Source organism: Lissotriton vulgaris, chromosome 2_2 (genome assembly GCF_964263255.1).
Source record: "Lissotriton vulgaris chromosome 2_2, aLisVul1.2, whole genome shotgun sequence".
Taxonomy (NCBI): domain Eukaryota; kingdom Metazoa; phylum Chordata; class Amphibia; order Caudata; family Salamandridae; genus Lissotriton; species Lissotriton vulgaris.
Window position 1 is genome coordinate 287,669,386 of NC_141688.1, and position 8,035 is coordinate 287,677,420.

The 8,035-nt window shown below is 43.1% G+C and overlaps 1 pseudogene; it reads left to right on the forward strand.

The window, feature by feature from the left end:
- The first annotated feature begins 2,982 nt into the window (after nt 1-2,982).
- LOC147729320 (uncharacterized) lies at nt 2,983-4,638 on the forward strand (annotated as a pseudogene).
- The last annotated feature ends 3,397 nt before the right edge of the window (nt 4,639-8,035 follow it).

The following is an 8,035-nucleotide window of genomic DNA, read 5'->3' on the forward strand; positions in this document are numbered from 1 at the left end:
CCTTTCCCGCCTTTCCCAACTGACCCGTGGCCAGGGTTGGTCTTCATTCTGTCCTAGGTAAATATAAGTTGCATGGGTGATGGTTTATCTAAGTTTTTCCCCTTTCTGAATAAAGCACAGTTACTTATTTTGTCTTTATCCTGTTTCTCCCTATAAATAAAGTTTTTCGTATAACTGATGCATTAGCATGTTCCATTCTCTCCCTACCCTTAGTCGAATTCAGAATCACATATGCATATATAGTTTGCCCCACTCTTACCCTCCCTTTAGAAATTAAGCACATCTGGATAAGTAGATTGCATAAGTTTTGTTTCTTATAGACTGTTAGTGATAACTGAAAGTCTGCTCTGAATAGTATGTTCCCTTTTCTTACCCGCCTTTAGTGAAGTTTACAAAATCTGTTGATTTATATTTAGCGTGTTCCTTATATTTCCCCTTCCCTTTATTTCAAAATCTCCAAATGTTTCTTGCCTTAATTCATTGTTATACTATTTTCTTAATCTTAGTGATAGATAGTTTGATTTGTGTTAACCTGTGGCTTACTGAACTTGAAGAAAACGAAACTAGATAAAGGGTTTTTGAAACTTCTTGCGTTTGTGGTTATTATAAGAGTAATACAATTTAAAGGTATATGTATTTTGTGCTATCTACTTTCTCCACAGCTAGCTCCTCGACCCATTGTGGTTTTAGGTACCAGAACGGGGATTGGTAAGTCAGGTACATGGTAGTAAATAGAAAAGAACCGAACTGCTGATAGTAGAGTGTGGCTTACCTGATTAGAGTATTACGAAATATTTGTTTTATGGGCCCTAGTGTGCATATTTGATAACAATGCTGGTCGGGTGACCTGCGCGCTCTATCAGTAGTGTTCTGGTAAGCAGAGGATAGTTAGGACTAGTTGAGATAGGTAGATAGGTTAATTGTGAATAAACCGTGAAAATGTTTAATGTGCTGCTAAAAATATTTCTTCCTTAAGATCGATCTGCTGTAACAATATTGCTTTGAAATATTATGAAATTTTTTAAATGTTTTTATGAAATGCTGCTATATGATGTTTTTGTATTAACCATTTGTTAGTGATTGTTATATGTTGTCTGGAAATCCCGGGGGGCAGAATAGCGGGTGGTGAGGAGAATCCACTTGCGGTGAGGTCACTGGCTTGAGGAAAATTAGTGCATTGTTAGGTAGAACTGGAAGCGCTAATTAGGGTTTTCTGAATGAGTAGTTGAATAAATGATAGCAACGAGTTCGCTATTGAAACTTCAGTTGTGATATTACCTAGTAAGGGTCACACGAGGAAGGTGTAGTAGGTTCATCGGAGCTTGAGTGATAGCAAAGGAGTTCGCTAGTGAAACTTTAGACTTAGTATATATCCCGGAAAGATTGGATGAGTCAAAGGAGTAGCAGGTTCTCTACAGCGTGTGTGAAGGGTAGACAGGAGGGTCTATCCGTAGTGTTTGAAAAGTAAATAGAAGAGGTTTACTTGCAGCAAAACAAATCTTTCTGTCTAGACACTCAAGTACAGTGGCAAATGTTATACGCTATAAACTAAATAGAGCACTTGCACTTTAAGAAAGAAATCAAGTTTCCGTTACCTTGTGAAGGAGGGAGTCAGTTGCGGAGCTGCGCTGACGTCACTCTGTGCCGCGCTGGTATTGGTCAAAACAGCGGGTGTGTAGCGGAGCTGGAATTGTAAAGGAGGGGCAAGTGCCGGAGCGTGAGACCGAGTCTCACGATAGGGCCGCGCACCCATTGGTTGAAGTTGTTTGCAATCTCCGTATTGATTGGTTGTTGAGATTAACAAGGCGCGCTAGTATTGGAAGAACGTTTGTAAACAAAAGTACGTACCTTTCTAGCCTGAGTTAGGTTTACGAGGTATATGTGGCATTCCTTTAATCCCGAAACTCGACCTGATCCTAGGTAAAAATGACTCTCGTAGACAAAATGAAGAATTATTTCAAGAAAGACAAACCAATAAAAACTAGAGAAGGTGTAATCATTCCACCACCTAATACTCCCGCATCATTTATGATGTTTGATAAAGGGTATCATACCTGTGTATGGTTGGAAAATTGGGCGGAATATACTAAGGAGGATGGAGTTTTAGCTTTTCCATTAGATGGTACCTTTAACGGTAGAATTTTGTTTAATTTGAGAACCCGAATGAATGATTTACACCCCAGACCAAGACTGACGCAATATGAGTCCCTAGAAGAATGGGAGATTGAGGCCTTTGAGAGAGACAGACCCAGAATGGATAACGGGTTAGCGAAATGTTATCCGAAAAATCAGAGAGAAACTAAAGAGAAAAAGATGAAGCAGTGGAGACAGAATATGATGGTAGAAGGACTATTCCCAGTAGGAGGCGTAGATGAACCCATGGGAGGGAAAAGAACAGAGTAAACCCGACACTTAATGACTGCGGGGGATTCGGAAGACGAATATTTGGAGGATTTATTAATGAAAAATCCACCTCCATATGATGAAGAGTCTAGGTCCTTGAGTTCAAAAAAAACATTTATCAAGCCGTCCAGTAATAGGAGGGCCAGCACAACTGATACAGCAGGTTCAGGTTATAGGCCCAGCAGCAAAGAGGGATTCAGCATGCCCGATACAACTGTACCATGTTATAGACCGTCCTGTGGTGAGGGACAAAGTACGACCATTCCAACTGCCCCGAATCTTTATCCACCTTTAATTCCACAAATAGTACATGAAACGTCTATGGAAAAGGTTTTACAGGATCAAGAAAAAGAGTCCTTAATTAAACAGAGAACTGAATTGATACAGAAAGTATCCCAGTTAAATTCAAGTCCTGAAGCCCTGACAATTCCAGTAACTATTGGCACAGTTGTTCCTCTTTATGGGGATAGACAAGCTAGTCCAAAGACTCCAGTTATTACTCCAGCTGTAATGCCGCCAAGAAAAGAGCCCCTGATTGTTGATGACCAAACAAGTGAATGTGAGTCCATAATTTCCTTAATGGACTTGCCCATAAGAGAACCAGAAGTTAGTGCACCAAGAAAGAACACTCAGACTAGTGCCCGAGAAGTCCTGATAGAAACAGCTTCAGGTAGTCGAAGTGCCACTGTAGTGACTCCGGAGGAAATAGATTGATGGACACGAGAATTAGAAAAGGGAACTCCTCAGCCAAAACCATTAGATATTTACAAATTAAGAATAGAAATGGAAGAACTGATGGCTGGGAACGTGGGACTAGATAGACTCAACACTCTTAGTAAAGAAGAGTTGTTGTTCATATGTAAGAGCATTACAAGAAATACCAGAGCATTCCATGAGAGACTAATGGACACTGCAGCTAATATGGGAATAGATGTCAGCCGATCTAAGGTATTGCAGAAACCATACAGAGCAGAATTCTCGGACAAAGATTTGGAAAACATGAACGTGTCAGGGAGAAAGGTACAGATAAGAGAGTTGTTGCACCTGTTACAGAAATGGGGAGATCTTGATAAATGGAAAGCAAGGTGGACAAAGAAGAAAGAAGATAATAGGTCCCGACATGTGTCCACTGAGTACGTCCTAAAAGAAACAGATAAAGCTGAACCATTGTATCCCATGAGAGAAGTACCAGGTGGAAAATATGTACATGTTCCCTGGTCCCGACAGGATATTGTGTCATTCACAAATGATTTCCCAAAATTACGGGAGAAACCTGTAGAATGGTACAGGCAGGTTGAGAGGTTTATTAAGGTTCAAAAATGTCTCCTGAAAGATCTGGATGGATTCTTTGACATTGTAGTTCCTGTAGACTTGTGGACAGAATGCAAAATTGCTGTTGATTGGCCCAGTGAGGAGTATGCCAGAGACACTAGGACAGGAGCCCTCTCAGCGGAGGTGATGAGGAAATATGACCAGGTCATACTGTACTTAAAAGGAAAGGTGCCCGCTAAAGAAACTGATTGGACCCGCATAGATAGAACTACCCAAAATCGTGATGAAACTGTACATTCATATTATGAACGACTGTTACAGGTGTTCAAAACGTACAGTGGAATAGATAACATTGAGATGAAGGATATGACCCATTTCATTTATCGATTCGTGTTAGGGTTAAGACCTGAGATTTCACAGTGGATTAAAGACAATAAAATTTGTTGGCAAGCGAAACCTATAGATGAGGTCCTGAAATACGCTAAGTATTGTGAAGATGAACTGGAAAATAAAAGAAAAGCATTAAAGGAGAAGGTCATGTGGGCACAAGTGAAACTGGCAGAGCAACAAGAAAAGCAGTTAAGTAAAATGAATAATAATACCCAGAATCAAAGCCCTGGGGGTGGAGGGAAGCCCAGAGTTAAAATGAGCCGAGAGGAAGCCAAAAAGAAGTTCCCCTGTCACGGGTGCGGTCAGATAGGGCACTGGAGAGATGAGTGTCCAGCGTTGCAGAATGGTAACATGCCCAATAATGATTTGAATCCACAGGTGCAGAAAGAGGGGCCACGAAAGACTCAGCAACAGGTAAAGCAGCCACAGCTGCCTCGCGCATCTAGGCCAAACTATAGAAATAGAGCACCACAGAGTGAGGAAGTCGAAGTTTGGGAAGGAAGGGAGGATAGAAATGCAGCAACTTCACAATTCCTGTTGAATGATACATTCCTCTGTGATGAACCTTACTGACGGGGCCTGAGGGGGGAGGACGAGGAGTGCGTGCTTGGCGCCTCCTTGCCGGTAGACCAGACAGGGCCATACATTGAAGGAAAGGTTGAAGGGAATGACGTCACCTTTCTGTTGGACACTGGTGCTCCCCGTTCTACTGTGAGAACAGCAGATGTCCCAAACCTACCCCTCTCGGGAGAAGCAATCCAAGTAGTGGGTGTTTCTAATCAGATAATTAGTACCCCACTAACTGAGCCCATGGAAATCACAATAGGGAATTTCAAAGAGATGCACAGATTTGTCGTCTGTGACTCCAGTCCAGTGAACCCGTTAGGACGTGATTTGTTGTGCAAAATGAATTGCACCATCTTTTGCCCACCAAAAGGTGTTGAAATTCAGACCCCAGATGAAGATGGAATTTACAAACTAATGTTAATAAGGCCTGACACAGAAATTCAAAGACTGACAATACAAGACTTACCTGAAGAGTGTTGCTCAATTGGCAGGGACAGGGGAAACATGGCGGCAGTAGGCTAACTGCCGCAGTGCTCCGCTCCAGCCGCACCTGAGTGCCTAAGCGCCTACCTGGTGTGTTCCGCCTACGACGTACCTGCTACTCAGCGGCTCCATTTTCAGAAGCCGCTCTTTAACTTTCTCCTACCTTCGGACCGGTTCACGGTTCACGGTCACGGTCAGCTTTGACGGAGGCACGGATTCGCGTTACCGCGTTAGCCCGATATGCAACGGCCCCACCCCCCGCCCTAGCACGGAGAGAGCTGAGAAGGAGGTGGAGGACGACGCCGGGACCCGGAAACGTGGTGGTGACAGAGCGCAGAGGCAGAAGCAGCGGGAGCCCGCGCTGCTACACTGGGGTCAGGCCGCCCTGGAGCCCCGCAGGGCCAGGCGTGTTCGTAGTCTCCAGCAGGGCTCCATTGCTAGTAACAGCACCGGGACATCGGGTGAGAAGAGTGAGAAGGGTGAGAAAGAGTTTGCTTCCAGCACTGGCGCATTCTCTCGCTTTGCACCAGAACTCTATCAGCTGGGAGAGGACAACTTTGGACACGAGGTAAAAGGGGAGTATGCTGGGAAGAAAGGAGGGTGTAAAGTGATTTCTGCCGAGGTCCCTCCAAATTTACTGAAAACCAGTACTTACAAGGGGAAATTAACTCAAACAAAAGATAAAAACCTAAATAAAGGTCCAGGGAGGGTTAAGAGTCCCCGTAAGAAAAAAGGTAGAAGAGCAGAGGCGGAGATAGTGGCAAGTGGTTCAGAAAGCTGCGCAGAAAGAGCACCGGATTCACTAGAGGCACTGGTGTCGGATTCAGGGGGGGTCTCCCAGGGTTTTACTTATCCATCCTCTAGTTTGAATGCACGAAAAGCCTCCTCATATCTTTCATTTGAAGTAAAACCTAAAAGGGGGAGAAAGGGCAATAAAGCGATTAAACCCCCTACCGCTTCTTCCACCAAAATCACCCCCTCTTTACGTTCATATTTCAAGGTGATTCCGCAAGTATTGGAGATTGGCCAAGAGTCTGCAATAGGAGAATTTTGTTCTACACAACCACAGCCTGTTAATAATAAAATGGCGTTGATAGCACAGAGCCAGGGACCCCATTTGGAGCTAGATCTGTTGCAGGAGTCCTAAAACGACCCTGAGGAGGCGACACAGGATATATGTGCTGACACTGTCATTCGTCTGCATTCAAACGCGGGGCCTGTAGAGGGACATACAGCTCCACCAACTCAGGAGATAAATGCAGGCCCAACTCATACTCTGGCATTATTCCCACTGTTTCCGCCTATCTCTTCTCAAAATGTAACTCAGGCTGAAGATCATGTATCCCAAATAACGGAAACAGAAAAAATCAGTAGAAAGAGCATAGACTTATCGGAGTCAATAGACGGATCTCTACTATCAAGGTCTCCTATATCCCCTGTCTCAACTAAGGTTGCAATGTTTTCAACTCGTGAAGAGAGCGAGGCCCTAGACTCTAGTACTATTCCCATCTCCGCAGCTTCGATACAGCAGATGTTTGTAACACTTTCAGCTGAGATTAAGCGAGGATTTGAGGAGTCCGCTTCCAATCAAAGAGAAATAAGAGCCTTTTGCGAGTCCCTGGATGAAAAGATAGTTGGCCTTTCAGCAAGAACCCAATCGCTAGAGGAAACGGTCGGGCAGATATCTATGAGAGCTGAAAGCGTTCAGGATGACATATCGAAACTGAAAAGAGAAGATACTGCTTTATCAGAAAGATTGGAGACTGTGGAAAATAACGCTAGGCGCTGTAATATCCGAATTTCAAATGTACCGGAGGGGAGCGAAGGAACAGACATTAAAAACTACACTATCTCGTTGTTAAAAGAATCTCTAAACATCCAAGTTTCAAATGAAGATCTTGCTACAGACATTCAGCGTATCCATAGGGATCCATTTAGGCGCAACCCGCAAAGAACCAAGCCTAGGAAAATCCTGGTAAACTTTCACACTTACACCTTGAAAGAACAAATCTTGAACTTAGCATTAAAACAGAAATCCATACCGGGCAAAGGATTCAACTATCAGATACGTTCCGATCTGTCCAGATTTACCCTAGACAAACAATGGGAGTTGGGCAAAAGGATGGATGCCTTCCGTGGTTTGGGTGCTACAGTGCAGATGGGCTTTCCCGCATCCCTCAAAATAATGCATAACAACAGAATGTATAACATCCGATCTGTTCAGGCAGCAGATGAGCTGCTATTGACTTTAGGAGGCAGAAAGTAAGTAAGGGAGAAAAAAGGGAGTAAAAAACAAAGAAAGGACCTATGGGCCGTATTAGTTCACTTGTAATTTCAATAAAAACAAAAAACAAAAAAAAAATAATAAGTAAATAAATATAAAACAACACAGAAAATAACGCGAGGTTAAAAAAAAAAAAAAAAGAGAGATAATAAGATAATAAAATAACACGGAAAAAAAAAAAAAAGGAGGGATAAAATAAAAGGGGTCAATAAAAAGGAACACAAAATCTCTTTTTCTTTTCTGAGGCACTTACAGGTGGGGCTCGGGAGGAGTCGGGGCACTTACTTCCGGTATATCCGGATAGGGAGTGCAAGGGTTTCCCATGGGAGGGAGGGAGGTTTGGGAGGGCACAGGGGGGTGGAGGGGAGGGGTGAAAAAAATAATAAAATATCTATCTTTAAGAGCGCTCCAAACATCAATATCATTTCTTGGGGTTTTTAACTCCAAGAAGCAGACAATTAGCAGGTTAAATATATATAATTGGGCAGTATGTTACATAATTGCTTATTCCCAGGGTTATGACGAAGCTTAACATTTTCTCCTGGAATGTAAATGGTCTCCGAACCAAACCCCGTGCAAATACAATTCTCCAGTACTTGCGGGATGTTGAGGCGGACATCATTATATTGCAGGAGA